We start from the raw sequence: 16448 nt of genomic DNA, 5'->3' as shown, positions 1-16448 counted from the left end.
TGACACATGTAAATCATATCTAAAAGGGACTGCACAAAAAAAAAAAAAAAAAAAAAAAAAGACAGTGGTGTTAATGTAACCTTAAGGAAAACCTGTCATGAAATGATTATGTAGGTTGTCATTGCTGAGCTTTCATTCTCAGAGCTTCAGCTCCATGGCTGTCACGATGACTTATGATGAACAGCACTAACTAATCAGATTCATCATGATCCGCCCTTTCAGCGCAGGACAGAGAAGAGCAGTGGGGATTTCAAATTCCCAGACTGGTGGAGCAGGTGCCCTAATAGCTGAGGACTTCTGTAATAGTGAACACATCAAAGGGTATCAAAAAAAAAAAAATAAAAAAGCAAAAAAGTTACAGAACATTGCAGCTAACCAATCCTAAACCCAGCCACACAGACCTAAATTCGGCAGGAGTTGCTGAATTGTGATCCATGTATAGGATAACTGGTTGTACTTGTCAATGATCAACTTTTGTAAAACCAGTCTGTCAGGTTTTTCCCAGTTAATCAGTGCTGTCGGCTATAGCCAGTAACATGGATCATTATATTCTACTGGCGGGGAAGGCTCCCTGCTGGCTGAACATAACAGTGATGCAGGAAGGTCAAATCAGCGTTGAGTGTGTTATGGAGGAATCAGCACTTTTTTTTTTCATTCAAGCTGCTAATTGAATGAAAAAAAAAAATGAATAATGTATGGCCTGCCTTAGATGTGGTTGCCGCTTTAGTTTCCTTTTTCAGGCTTTTGTTTTTAACTGGCGATCCTGCCAGTAACACACTTCCTGTCCCAGCATGACAATGTTCACTCACTATCCTGTTTCTATGGACAGCAGCTTTGTCACCTGTGGCAGCTCTACCAATCTGGACTACAGACACGTACTTTACTCCTCATTGTCATTACATAGAGGTGTATTACTTGGTAGTTAGCTCATAACATGAGACTTGTTTGAGAATTCAGTTACACACACACACTGGATTTCTGGCATAATAAACAGGAATTTTTTGTACTTGCAGAAAATAAACTGATCCATAAATTAAAAAAAAAAAAAAAAAAAAAAAAAAACAAACAATGTAGCCATCACATCTAAGTACCGATAAGCTGCAAAATTTTTGTTCTAAGGCTCAGATATCCATTAAGAATACTAAGTCAAGACACAACCAGGTAACTAGCATTTATATGAATATAGCAAAGTTAATTCAAATCTTCTCTCCCTGTGAAAGTGATACTTACCTGACTATCTCAGAAATGTTTATTTCTATACTTTTTCCAAGTTACTGAACCAGAAAGACTGGAAGCCAAAGCATCAGCATCGCAGCCAGATGACAAGCATTTTCAGAAGGGGGTAAGCAATGATTATCTATTGACAAGTGCCTTAAACCAGTGCTTCCAGAACTATTCTTCAAGCCTGGGACTTACAAGTAAGCCTATATGTGCCCATGCAGAGTCATTATGGTAAGTCATTGTCTCAGTAATGCAGTGAAACTACCATTTTGGACAGCCACAATACATGAAGTGCTGGTGAAACTTGACAAGTATAGCTCTTTAAATGGGTTAATCAATCTGAGATTAGGTAAATGAAACACTGAGTACTAAACACAAAATAATCCAGTAACTCACATGGCTGACAAAGGGAAAACAATCAATGCCACCCCAAGAGAATGAAAGTTCAGAAAGTAGGAAAAGAAACTCTTCACCAATCACACTTCCATTGAGCAGAACAATGCCAACCTTACTCCAGCGGTGCCTGGGGAATTCTAAGAAGAGAGGGGGGATGGGGTGCTTTGGCTACCACTGAGACATCCTGCTGACAAACTTCCTTGAATGCTTCCCACAAGATATATAGCACCAGCATAAAAAAAACTGGATAGCAATTCATCTCTAAACTGGCCATACTAGTAAAATGTCGGTCAAAATAGTTTTATATTAAGAAAGTTTGTTCCTTTTTCTTATTAGTGGGGTCAAGGCGAGAAAAATTCTAAGCAGCTAAATAGATTTTTTTTTCTAACAAATAAAATTCTAAGGCTACGTTCACACTAGCCTTGTTAGCAAATGGCAGACAGGCGTTTGGGAAGCGTTTTTACCGTACAAACAGGAGCCTTAGCGTCATGGCAAAATGGACGCCTCTGGTCGAGTCAGGAGGAGTTGAAGCCTCCTATTTAAGTCTATGGTGCCGCTCCGCAAACGCCCGGCCGGAGTTTGCGGTGCGGTTGTGATGCGGTTGCGGGGCGTTGGCAGAGCATTACCACCATTCAAACTTCATTATAGGCGTTTGTGGGGCGTTTTTAACGCTTGGCAAACGCCTAGCAACCATCGCTACACTGCGCATGCTGCGTTTGACCAACGCTTCTCAAACGCTATAGGGGCGTTTGGCAAGAGTTGGAAAAAACGTCAAGTGTGAACGAGCCCTTTCAGCTTCAGTTCCAGTATGATGAAGTGCAGGAAACCAGCGTTCCATGCACATTTCCCGCGACGAGTGTCAATGCAATCTTTCGCGACACCTCAAACACAGGTTGCAAATGCAGGGCGTTTGCTTGAATTGGATCACATGGTACAAAATGACCATGCGGTCTGGTTGCAGTGTTTTCCCAAAATTGCTGCATGCACAACTTGGGCTCAAATAGCATTGCACTGAATCGTGGTGTGCATCCTGTGCAATTCATAGTGTTAACCCAAGCTTAATCTGCATTTCCTTTGTGAAATTACATTCTTTTCAAAATCAAATCTTAAAAGCACATGGAAATTTTAAGTACTTTCAAAAGACATTTGGCAGGTCATCAAATGTACTGAAAAGTTTCATACAAATGTCTGTACGAATAATCATATGAACGTTCGGTCTAAAATGTATGAACACACCATAAGGCTGACAATAAGGGTATGTCCAAATTCCTGTGTATAGTCCTTTGTATGTATAAAAATGTATTTTCTGTAAAAACACCTTCACAGCGACCTTTTAACCCATTCCATTAAACAGTCTGTTCAGTCCAGGCTTCCACAATAAAATGTCATCTGTCTTATGGAATTTTTTCATGTTTACTTTGGAAGGCAGTTTTTTTTACCTAGAATCTAGCTCTGGAATCTACAGAGCTCATCTGCTGGTATCGCATGATTACAACAATAAACAATCCCACCAATATCTAAGAGATTTCACAGAAAGGTTCCCTGTGTTTGCAAATATCTAAGATTTTCTTCTGAGATATCTTCCTTAAATTGTGAGACATCTGCCACACCATAAGCATTGACATAGACCAACATCAAATGTTGAAAGCAAAGCTAAACCAAATTCTTTCTGCTGCTAAAACAACCAAATGTGGTTTGAGGATGACATCCTCAAGCCCCCACACAAACGATCAGAAAATCATACAAAAAATGCCGCTTTCAAAGCAATCATACGATAATCTGATCATTACTACACAGCAATCGTCCAAAATTATTCCAAGAGACAAGCATGAAAATGTTTTGCGTACGATACCAGATTGTACAGTTTTCATTTAACCAGTACGGTTTTCATCCAAAAATACAAATACATTACATCACTTCCAAACTTTTATTCCATCATAAAAGAGGACGATCATTTGTCCAATATTCTCAACATGTTTACAGGGCTTTATTGGAAGATAATGAAAAAAAAAAAAAAGTTAAGATGCGGCAAAAGTACCACAAGAAAAACCCTCTGTAATAAAGATCCTTTTCCCCTTGCCTATTCAGGGAAAAGTGACAGGTTCTCTTTAAAAGTACTTTCAAAGCACTCTTCCAAGACCCAACCCTTCCCCCAGTCCAGCCACTTCAAAATACCAGATACAGACCTTACAGGAGTGATGATGTCACTCCCTCGGTCACGTCAAGTCTAGCGACTGTCTGCAAGGCCCGAGCACTATATCATTGAAGGCGATCACATGCACCCCTATACCTAGAAACAGTAGGATAAGCTGGGATAAAGGAGAAGCAGCAGGGGGAGCACTGAAGGTAAATATAACTGTGAAGTGGGTTTTAAGGAGACCTGGTCACTTTTCCCTGAATGGACAAGCTGACACGGTCTCTTTAATAGGCAAGCTGACATACATGAAGCAAACACTGAAGAGCCAATAACTTACTATATTTTATGATGATGTAGGAAAAAAAAAAAAAAGTTTCTTATCCAAACAGCAGCTTTATATCTAGAACACTACCAAGGCGTTATCCATAGCAACTAAAAACAAGTAATCTGCTCTTAACAAGAGGGCTCATTCACACTAACAACACAGATCACCTCTAGGGCACATAGAAAACAACTGTTTTCTACATGCCTTGTTCATATTAAAGATCAGCAGTGATGTGCAGTGCAAAAAAATGCAGACAAGAATGGGACCATCCCACAAACGTGCAATGTACATGGCTGTGGCACAGTGGCGAGGGTTGTAAGGGTTAAAACAGGTGGTGAGGAGGTGATAGAACATCAGGGCTCAACAAATCCAAGGCGCCAGGTCGCCATGGTAACTGGAAATAGCATCCTGGCACCTGGGCTACAGCATCGGTATGGGTTTGGTCTTCCTTTGTGGCCTCCCCACATGTATCAAAGGTTTGACAGCTAGGTGCTGGGATTGCGGGCTTGATCTGGCATCCTTTCCTCACCGCTGTTAAAAATGCCATGGAGAATATTGGAACCACTGAATCAGGCACCACTGACCTACTGTCATCTGCATTGCCTGAACTTGTAGCCTACCTGTAGATGGCTTGAACTTTGGGCCTGTAGTTCTAGCTGAATTGGCAGAAAATTCCATTCTTGGGTATCCCTGCAAGCACCACCTGGTTTGACAATCATCAATTTAAAAATGGACTGAGCTGGTTGGCAAATAATTAGCCAAAAAAAAAAAATCAACTGCATCCTATCACATGCAGTCAGTGCTTGGGTAATCAGGCTGCGGCAGTTGCAGTGGTGGCCAGATTACTATTACCAGTGGATATTCCTTTACCGCTGGCTATTAGCATGGATTGAGAAGTGAAGGTGTGAGTGATTGCCTTTAAATGAAAAGTAGGTGGTTAAAAAACCAAATCACCCAGTGCACAAAACACATACAGGCGTAATACATCTTCTCCACAAGGCTTCCCAGGACTTCACTATCTGAAAGCAAACATTCACACATTAGGGGAACAGATCATACCACCATGCATATAGGTGAACCATTCACTGCATTAGAATGCAAGCTAAGAGCAAGGACATGAGCTTTTAGGTGAACTGGCAGATCAGAACCAAAGCAACACCTAACTGTACATAGTAAGTATAACTATATATTTACCCAAGACACTGCGCACAATACTGCTATGGTAACATGCTGCCATGGACAACAGACAGTTATTGCGTTAGACACTTTAATAGCTGGAGGCCCATTATAGGAGTGGGGAATTTGCAACTGGCTTTGCTGCAATGATAAATGTTCACAGCAATTCAAAAATACATGCCTAATATCATGTACCTTTTCCATCACCTCAAGGCAGCAATGTTGGAGAGTTCAGGGTGTGTGTATAAGGCCTCATGCACACTAAGAATTTGCCCAGCTCCTCTGAATGCCCTTTCTCCTGGAAGTTTTGCAAGCGTGTTTAGGCGCGTTAAAAATGAGGGCGTTCATTCATTCCATTGGCCAGAATGTTATTTTACTCTGGCCACTGAAATTAATGAACACTCAAGCACTAAACAAGCTCAGCATTTAGTCTAGTCAAGCGGTTTCTTCCCTGAATGTCCCAGTGATGGGTATTTTTTTCAGCCTCTAAACTCTCCTCTTCTAATACACCTGTAAACACTGATGTGTGCAAGGCCGCACAGGCTAACCTAAAGGAGCAATTAAATGTCAAACACCCTTAAAAGAGTTAAAAGCAGTTCTCTAGAGATCAGTGACAACTGTGCAAAAAGACATGATGGTGCTCAAGCTTCAGTGTCACTGAGAAAAACAGAAATAATGGGCTTTAAATTAAAAAAACAAAAAAGGAGAAAAATATTGCTCAGTACCACCAGTCACAAAATCATGTCTTTTAGTCCAAGTAAAACCTCTTGATAGTCGGTTGTCTACCTCCCATATGTATGTATACAGTATATGTAAGGAGTCCTTCCCCAAATCACGCTGTAGTCTGATATAATGTAAATGCAATACAAACACAACAGGCTTGTTTAATAAAGCAACACCAAGCACAATGATGATCTGATTGGCATAGCAACAAATGCAGTTAAGATAGCAACCACTGCCAGCCCCATGGCTATTGAGGGCACAGCTCTGAGTCAAGATTGCTGTTTTTTTTTCTCTTGGTAGAACCAACTGAAATCATGTAAGCTTACAAAGAACCTAACTGAGAAAAAAAAAACAGTGATGTGCAAACTGCATTTACCCATAACAACTAGCACTCTGATGGCTTCTGATTGGCTGCTACAAGTAATTACAAATTGTACTTTCCCATTGCTTTACTAAAAATCACTGTATGTGTATATTGGAGAAAACATATGTGTTCATGATTTTTTGGGCACTGTGAAGCTTTTGAGCACACTCTTTGAGGAGATGTTGCCAGGACCCCACCACCCCATTCAACTTTTGTGACAGAAGCAACAATTTTATTCTGCCCCTTAAAGACCTGTTGGGTACAGAAACCTATAGAAGGTAAAAGCATCCAAACTAAAGCAGGCCATAACACTAACATTCATATGCTCATAAGGAAATTTGCAGTACATCTCAGTGACTTGACGAATGTCGTCCACATATCCTTGAAAATTTTGTGTGCTTTTAACATTCAATTTTGGAATGAATGAATCTTACTGAACGAAAACCACATACAAAAAGTTAGAAAATTGTTAAAAAAAATGTTTCTATACTACTGCACAGAACTCTCATCAATGCATGTGTTCCTAAAACAAAAAAAATTCAAAATAAATGCTATTAGTGTATACCCAGCTTTACTGTACTTTATTTTTTGCACATCTGACTAAAAGTTCCTTAAACCCTTACAGCTATCAGCCATTACTGCCCTTTAAAAAGTTTTAGCGTCTGTTTACACCAGAACACAGTGTGGGAAAGGCATGTTTCCCACACCACATGACAGCGTGCTGCTCTAGATGTGCGCGAGTGCCATTATATGTTATTGGCACCTCAAACACAGCTAGCAAGCGCTTATGCCATACTGTTTGGTGCAGCGTGATTTCTGAAATAGTAACACCTGCACTACTTTTTGCATGTTCGCATGCATATAGCAACCAACTGAAATTAATGGGCTGTCAAAAGCAGAAAGTGCGCATTCTATTGTTAAATTGTTACAGGGCCTTCCTGGTCACTTGATCACTATGACTGGCTGCCACTATGATCACATAATCAGGAGCCCGCCACACCAACTTGCAATTGTAATTAGTGACACAGAGCTGTTGGTGACAGCTCAGTCACTGTGCTGGGAGTGCCAAGTGAGCTCACTTCCAGCACAAACAGATCCCAGCTATACGCTTATGTGGCAGTTCTGTGTTAAAGCCCACTACTGAGCTGCCACATATATGCAGATGGCTGGCGTTAAGGTCTAGCCACAACTACATAGTTGGAAGAGTCCCCAAAACAGTCTGTTTAATTTATAGTCATGCAGATAGACATCACACTTACTGCATCTAAATTCATGTTCTGCCCATCTGATCGGACAATCTTATGATTTACCCAGAACTGCAAAGTGAAAAGGACTCTGTAACCAATTCAGTATATATGGTTAGGTAGACCCTGGCAGTTAAGGGTTTTCTCTCTAATGTAATGCTGGCTATACAACACGCACTGATATCATCATTAAATCAATCATTCAATGTCAAGTGATTGAACTAAATAACAATTAAAAACCACAGATAATCATAGTAAGCTTTTGAATCATTTCAACAATGGCAAGGCGATAGGCTGTAGCGGAATTTTATTGATTGTTTCTAATCGATCAAATATCTGCGTGTCAGACAGAGTGATTAAATTATTATTATTATACAGTATTTATATAGCGCTAAAAGGTTTGCTCAGCACTGTACATTATAGTGGGGGACAGAACATGAGACAATACAGTAACAAAACAATACACGAGGGGGTCAAGGGCCCTGCTCTTTCGAGCTTACAATCTAGAAGATTGTTTAATAGAATATTTCTGATGTATCACATTTTCAATCAATACCAAATATGTTTAATCAATGAAGAATAACTTGTTTGGGACTGCTTATACTATATCTAGATCTCACAACTCGCACAATACTGTACGGCCACTTTCCGGGTTCGTTTGCAACGCAATCTCTGCATTTAGCGAATTGTTCTGCAGGTGTATTTACATACTTTGCAATGCATCCACAGTGCATTTGTTGACATGCTATTTTTTTTTCTTTAGAGTTGCATTTCTATGCATGCAAAAAAATACACCATGCTGTACATATTTTAATCGCACATTAAAGCACTGCAATGGTATAAACTAGGCTCAATGAGATGCAATCATTATTCTTGCACGTTTGTTTGTACTCTATTAATGTTATTGACTGCATACGGTGTAAATGAGCCTTAAAGGAGATTGTTCAATCAAATCGCAAGGTAAGTGACTTCATCTGGCCACTATACAATCTGATTTTACAATTTCAGTACAGTCTCCTTAAATGTTACCAAAAATAATGTAATATGAATATAAACCCCCCCAAAAAAAATTCAGTTCATGGTAAATCAGGAAGGCCTTTGCACTGAGGAATCTAGCCCATGTTGTGTCCAATTCTGGAGGGTTTTTGTGTGGCCACAGGTGAAGCATTCACCCCATTGCAAAGTCTAGAACAGGCTGAACCACGCTGCAGCTGGACATTATACCAAGCACTGCTCTGCGTTTATAGGGCATTTAGGGCCCTATGTATTCAGAGATGCAGGATACCTGGCATACATCCAAGAACACATGCAGTCATACCATAAGTACCACTCAGTACAGCATCCAGATGCGGCAAATTTCAGCCTGTTGTAGACTTTAACAGGTTGCACCTGTGCCTCCTGGGCTCAAGACAGCAATGGGATTGTATGCACAGGTGCTAGATGCCTAAGGCTGACCATACACTATCCAATCTGATTGTACAATCTCCTTTAGATCTACCATCAACTATGAATGGCCTGTCTGATTGGATACCACTAGATTTTTATGTTGTCCACATATTGCATAGTTTTGGTAAAGTAGATGGCACAATCAGATTGTAAAGCTTATGACTAGCCTAAAAGATTGTCCAATTAGGTTGAACAGTGTGAGTGTGGGCAGCCTAAATGATAACAGCTTCTGACACAGTTTACACGAAGGGCTTGTTCACACATAAACATGCATTAAATCGCATAAAAATGTTTGAAAAATAGATGTGCATTGCCTTCCACTGACGTGTGCTGATGCGCATTATTATGTGCACTGATATGTGTGTTTATATCCTGTTCATAAATACGTCAGATCACTCGAAAAATGCAGGTTGTGCCATGGGCACATAGAAAACAATTGTTTTCTGGGTGTCCAGTTCACACCATAACCTGGATATTGGACTGTCCATGCCAGGGGTATCAACCTGCAGCCCTCCAGCTGTTGCGGAACTACAAATCCCATGAGCTGAAAGTTACAAGCATGACTTCCAAGGGCATAAACATGATGGGACTTGTAGCTCCTTGACAGCTGGAGGGACACATTTTGACATCTGTGGTCTATGCAGTTGAAGTGCAGTCAAAAATGCATCACACTGCATCTGGTGTGAATAGGCCCATAGAAAACAATTGCTTTCTGTGTGTACTGTCCACACCACAACACCAGTGTCGTGTGCAGTGCATTAAAATGCTACATGTATGCGTTTTAATGCAACACACATAAATGCATGTAAATGCACATCAACGCAGTGCAAATCTATTGAGAAAAAAAGCTTTATTATTATTTAAGGACCCAGAGTGATTTAACGAGTAGAAAAACAAAAGTCAACGTGTGGTAAGACACATCAACACAAATGCATACGTCCATTTTTCATGCATTTTGATAAAGCTGAACACATTTATTTGTGAACAGGCCCTTACTAACCATTAAAAGTGTTTTTGTGTGTGTGTTAAAAGTTCACTTTTTATAAAAAAAATAAAAAATAATAAAAATAAGTGAAAACATTTTCAGGTTAAAAAAAAAAGAAAAAATGTACATCATATATATATATATATTTTTTTTTTTTACCAGGAGCCTGCAAAGCATTGCACCTGTGATCAGCAGATTGTGGGTGCAATGTGAGGCTCCTGAAGACTGTCAGTGTACCTGTCTGCTCGTACATCATACAACCAGGCAGTTACTGAATGACAGGAACTACCTAAAGCGCCCCATGAGCACCCTAGTAATTCATTAAGAAATACAAGCCGACAGCGGCTAAGGCCAACGGTAGTTGTAGTTTTCTCATTCCCAGAACTCTGTGGCCATGTGGGCGGAGCCCTGCACAGCCTCATTTTTTTTTTTCTTAAATTATGACAGTGGGTGCAGGGAGAGGATCCCCGGCTCGCTGTAACAACGGGGGCCACTGCAACAGTAACATGTTACACCCTGAATAGGAGTTGCAAAAGGTGAACTTATCCTTTAAATTGCTATACATTTTGCATGTTGTTTCTTCTGACTTGACATCCTTTTCCTGTTTGGGTCCTTGTATGGGACAAAATAATAAAAAGCATTTTCCCCCAACAGACTTGTGTTGCATTGACATGCGTCTATATGTGTTCTGCTGTGTTAAAATGCATATGTGTAGCATTTTAATGCACAGAACAAACATTGCCAGGGGCCCTTATATAACAAGGCTACTTTCACACTGATCCATGGCAAAAATGCATTTGCTTTTTTTTTTACAGGGCATGTGACCAAAAAAAAAAAAACATTGCACCAAAAACGCAACATAATGTGCTTTTGATGTGTTTTCCATAGATTTCAATGGGGAGGCGCATTTTTTTTTCGCATAGCAAACCTGCACAAAAAATGTAGCAAATAGGATTTTAAAAATGCACCGGACCCGCAACAGAGCAGTGTGAAGAGTTCCATAGGAATACATGGTCACACTTGTTTTTTTTTAAAGAAAAGGGGAAGAAAAACAGATCAGTGTGAAAGCAGCCTAAAAAGCTTTTTTTTCCCCTCAATAGATTTGGCATTGAGGTGATGTGTATTTACATGCGCTGTGTTAAAATGCATACATGTACAATTATAATTCGGCACACTGCACATGACACCAGTGTTGTAGTATGAACATTTGTTTTCTATGGGCCCGTTCACACCAGATGCAGTACGATGCATTTTTTTACTGCATTCCAACTGCATAGACAAGGGGGTCTCCAAACTTTCTAAACAAGAGGCCAGTGCACTGTGTTTCATACCTCAGAGGGGGCCCCGGCTGGGGTCAGAGGGGACGAATGGCGACCCACCGCTGGGGTCAGAGGGGACGAATGGCGACCCACCGCTGGGGTCAGAGGGGACGAATGGCGACCCACCGCTGGGGTCAGAGGGGACGAATGGCGACCCACCGCTGGTGCTAGTGGGAACACAAATTTCCAATTGTTTATGTCATTGAGTGGAATGAATAAAAGCAAGCGAAGGGCCGCATCCGGCCCTCAGGCCAGGGTTTGGAGAGCACTGGCATAGACAGTCCCAAAATCCAGGTTATCCTAGGGGCGCAGTTTACACCATTGAAGTGCAGCAAAAAAAAAAAAGTACAGCAAGCTGTATTTTTCCACACATCTAATGCACAGAAATGTGCGCAAATGTGTGTAAACGCACAAGGAACGCAATGCATATAAAAGCAAAAAAAAAAAAATGACAGAAGCGACCTCAAAAGGAAATGCAAAGAAAAATGCACCACAAATGCATGTAAATGTGTGCATTAAATGGAAGTGACTGCATGCGTACGCACAGTTTGTGGTGTGAACATAGGGCCCCTATGTGTCTGTGAGGTGAGCTACGTTCTTCCAGTGTGATAGAATGCAGGTGAGGTCTGTATGTGTGAACAGGGCCACAGGGTTGTGTGAATGCATTCCGTGTACAATGTTTACATAGAAGACGATACAGAGCCCTCCATCCCAGCAGTGACCCACCCCCATTCCCCCCCGGTCACTAGCCATGGTGGGTGCAGAGGGAGGCCTGTGGGGCCTGTGTACCCAGGAAAGTCCTGAGTGGTGTAGGTAGGAGCTGAGCCCGCCTAGAAGCCAGGACCTGCCATGTATGTGATGGGGAGTAGTGAGGAGCAGGCCGGCGTGTGAGGGGAGCAGGCCATGGACGGTGTGTGCAGTGGACGGTGTGGTGTGTATCCTCCGCCCGCTCGCTCTCCCTCCCTCAGTTGTGAAGTTGTCTCCTCAGCCGTGTGTCACCTTCATCCTCCGGTGTCCAGGGCGGCCTCGGTACTCACACTGCTCTCCGTACTCCGCTCATCCTCCCATCTGCAGGGCAGCAATCAGGACAATCTCTGCCTCCTCTGCATCCGTCCGCTCCGTCTCTTCCCTCCCGGGCAGCTCTCGTTACAGAGATGACATCATCCCTTCAGACATGCACCTGATTCTCAGGATGCGGCCCCTCCTCCCACACACAGGTCATTGTTTTCCTTAAAGGAGCTGCTCGGGATTCGGCTGCTGCAATCTCCTCCTCGGCGGTGTCTTCCTTTGCTGGAGAGCTCAGCCCGGAATAATGACTGGAAAGGCAGCCCAGTGCTGAGTGCGGCGGGCTGGGAGGACCTGATCATGGGAGCTATGAGGAGGACGGAGCTCACTGGGTCCTGTCCATTCAGTGCACGGTGGGGGGACCGCTCCGACTGGAAGGGGAATGGGCGATACTGAGGGGACAGCTGACTAGGAGCTCCACAGTACAAAGAGGCTGTGCTGCCAGGGAAGGAGGGAGCACTCAATGGAGGTATAGGAATGGGCTGAGCTGGGAGCACAGGGCGCCCTGGGAGTTACATGGCCACTGCTCCACATGTTACATGGAAGTGGGCTCTGCTCCGAGGATATTGCCCACCTGATCCTTTCACTCCATGGGCCCCTGCGCTCTGTGGCTTGCGCGCTCCGGGCCCCTGCGCTCTGTGGCTTGCGCGCTAAATGCTGGTCATTGAAGGCCTATACAGGCTACCACAGGGGTGGACTGACAACTCATGGGGTCCCCGGGCAATAGGGGATCATGGGGCCCCTGTGTCCTAGCCCACACTCAAACCACACCCAAAAAAGCCTATGAAAGGTACCAGGGGCACTTCATGGGGCCCCCTACTAACTCCGGGCCCTCGGGCAGTGCCCGAGTTCCCAAATAGTCAGTCCGCCCCTGGGCTACCACTCCCTTCTCAATGAAGGTTTTCAGAATACAAAGCACCCATTTTGTAATTACTTTAATTTTTGCTTATTGATAAAGAATATTCCAGTTTAAAATTATACTCATTTTATAGAACTTATTTCAACATTACATACAAATAAAAATTCCCAAGACTACTGAAGTGGTGCCAGTCAGAAATGGCAAAAACAATATAAATATATATATTTATATCAGGTACTTCTATAGTGCCGTCAATTTACGCAGTGCTTTACACACATATATATATATATATTGTACATTCACATCAGCCCCTAACCCTCAAGGGGTGTACAATCTAAGGTCCCTAACTTACATTCACACATACTAGGGCCAATTTAGGCAGGATCCAATGAACCTACCAGCATGTCTTTGGAGTGTGGGAGGAAACCAGAGTAGCCGGAGGAAACCAACACATGCACAGGGAGAACATGTAAACTCCAGGCAAGTGGAGCTGTGGCTGGGATTCAAACCAGCGACCCTAGTACTGCTAGGCTGAAGTGCTAACCATTTAACACACACCTCACATTTTTGTAAATATTTGATTCTATCTTTTCATGTGACAACACTGAAGAAATAACACTTTTCTACAATGTAAAGTAGTGAGTGTACAGCTTGTATAACAGTGTAAATTTGCTGTCCTCTCAAAATAACTCAACACACAGCCATTAATGTCTAAACTGCTGGCAACAAAAGTGGATACACCCCTAAGTGCAAAATGTCCAAATTGGGCCCAATTAGCCATTTTCCCTCCCCGGTGTCATGTGACTCATTAGTGTTACAAGGTCTCAGGTGTGAACGGGGAGCAGGTGTGTTAAATTTGGCGTTATCGCTCTCTCTCATACTGGTCACTGGAAGTTCAACATGGCATCTCATGGCAAAGAACTCTCTGAGGATCTGAAAAAAAGAATTGTTGCTCTACATAAAGATGGCCTAGGCTATAAGAAGATTGCCAAGACCCTGAAACTGAGCTGCAGCACGGTGGCCAAGACCATACAGCAGTTTAACAGGACAGGTTCCACTCAGAATAGGCCTCGCCATGGTTGACCAAAGAAGTTGAGTGCATGTGTTCAACGTCATATCCAGAGGTTGTCTTTGGGAAATAGATGTATGAGCGCTGACAGCATTGCTGCAGAGGTTGAAGGGGTGGGGGTCAGCCTGTCAGTGCTCAGACCATACGCCGCATACTGCATCAAATTGGTTTGCATGGCTGTCGTCCCAGAAGGAAGCCTCTTCTAAAGATGATGCTCAAGAAATCCCCCAAACAGTTTACTGAAGACAAGCAGACTAAGGACATGGATTACTGGAACCATGTCCTGTGGTCTGATGAGACCAAGATAAACTGATTTGGTTCAGATGGTGTCATGTGTGTGTGGCGGCAACCAGATGATGAGTACAAAGACAAGTGTGTCTTGCCTACAGTCAAGCATGGTGGTGGGAGTGTCATGGTCTGGGGCTGCATGAGTGCTTTCGGCACTGGAGAGCTACAGTTCATTGAGGGAACCATGAATGCCAACATGTACTGTGACATACTGAAGCAGAGCATGATCCCCTCCCTTCAGAGACTGGGCTGCAGGGCAGTATTCTAACATAACGACCCCAAACACACGTCCAAGATGACCACTGCCTTGCTAAAGAAGCTGAGGGTAAAGGTGATGGACTGGCCAAGCATGTCTCCAGACCTAAACCCTATTGAGCGTCTGTGGAGGAGCACAAGGTCTCTTACATCCACCAGCTCCGTGAAGTCATCATGGAGGAGTGGAAGAGGACTCCAGTGGCAACCTGTGAAGCTCTGGTGAACTCCATGCCCAAGAGGGTTAAGGCAGTGCGGGAAAATAATGGTGGCCACACAAAATATTGACACTTTGAGCCCAATTTGGACATTTTCACTTAGGGGTGTACTCACTTTTGTTGCCAGTGGTTTAGACATTAATGGCTGTGTGTTGAGTTATTTTGAGGGGACAGCAAATTTACACTGTTATACAAGCTGTACACTCACTACTTTACATTGTAGCAAAGTGTCATTTCTTCAGTGTTGTCACATGAAAAGATAGAATCAAATATTTACAAAAATGTGTGGGGTGTACTCACTTCTGGGAGATACTCTATATTACCTGTTTCTTCTACAGATATTTCTTTAACAGGCTGTCCAGCAAACGTAGCAGTTACAGCAGCTTCAACCTTCAAAAGCAGAACTTTTAGTATAAATTTAAAAATCAGCAAGAAGGAAGGTGTGTGGTGTTTTTTTTTTATTTATTGCAGAAGAGACGTGTTCTGGGGAATTCTGGAGTGTCTCTGTGTGGCTCTGCATGACAATATCAGTGCTTGCCTCAAATTCATGTACCTGTTGGAAACAAGTACATGAATTTGGGGCAAGCACTGCCATTTGTGGTGGCAATGCACACTGAGGTTGGAGTTTCTATATGGACTAGGTTCAGATCTCTGTGTGTGGGGAATGCTTGCAAAATTGTGCATGCTCCTGACATGTAGAGAAACATGCTGCCATTTAGCAGATGCACTGTTGCACAATTAATTGTTGATGGCTCCCTCACACATCTGCCAATGTGCGTATTTTCACATGCGCCAATCCACAGGGGGCCGCAGCACCATGTGGTTCGGTGTGGTACATTTGTTCCTCATTGAAATGAATGGACTGCTGTACACATAATGTGTGGAAATGGGCCTGCACTTGTTCATACCTGCCAATGTGAACCAAGCCTTAGTGCAGCTGAGCTCTCTTCTCATTGCTGCAGTTGTCACACAGACAGAGCAGCAGCCAAGGAGTTTCATAGCTGGGTTGGTGGAGTCTGATGGGAATTCAAAGAATAGTTCATCATCAAGTCGGCTCCTCTGACAGTAGGGCGTGGGCTGATTACATTGCCAATAGACAGCGTGATATTAGCTATGGAGTCAGCTCACTGTCTGCTTCCTTCAAAAGGAGAGAGTGGACCTGATTGGGTACCAGTCCCTCAGCTTCCCCATCAAGTTCTGCCTGCTGTCAGCATCCCTGATTGCTAGGAGCCTGTTGGCTATGAATCTGACAGCATTCTTGACCGCCAGTGACAGGTGGGGAGGAGGTAGATACACAGCGTACAGAGACGGGCACTTGGCTTGTCTCTGTACACCAAGCTCCAGTTTTGTTATCTATGAAC

The 16448-nt window shown here is 42.9% G+C and overlaps 1 protein-coding gene across 2 annotated transcripts in view; it reads right to left on the bottom strand.

Annotated features, from left to right (window-relative positions):
* USP54 (ubiquitin specific peptidase 54) overlaps positions 1 to 12798 on the bottom strand; it is a 145238-nt gene extending 132440 nt beyond the window's left edge. Inside the window, exon 1 of one of the 2 annotated variants that reach the window (XM_089680199.1) lies at positions 12336 to 12798. The gene's annotated coding sequence lies outside the window, so the exon portion shown is untranslated. The remainder of the gene's footprint in view (positions 1 to 12335) is intronic. The other variant, XM_089680198.1, reaches the window with a different exon arrangement.
* Between the last annotated feature and the right edge of the window lie 3650 nt (positions 12799 to 16448).

The sequence above is a fragment of the Staurois parvus genome, unplaced genomic scaffold (genome assembly GCF_062004578.1).
Source record: "Staurois parvus isolate SC_StPar_1 unplaced genomic scaffold, SC_StPar_1.0 ptg000236l, whole genome shotgun sequence".
Taxonomy (NCBI): Eukaryota; Metazoa; Chordata; class Amphibia; order Anura; family Ranidae; genus Staurois; species Staurois parvus.
This window is presented reverse-complemented; position numbering and strand designations above follow the sequence as displayed.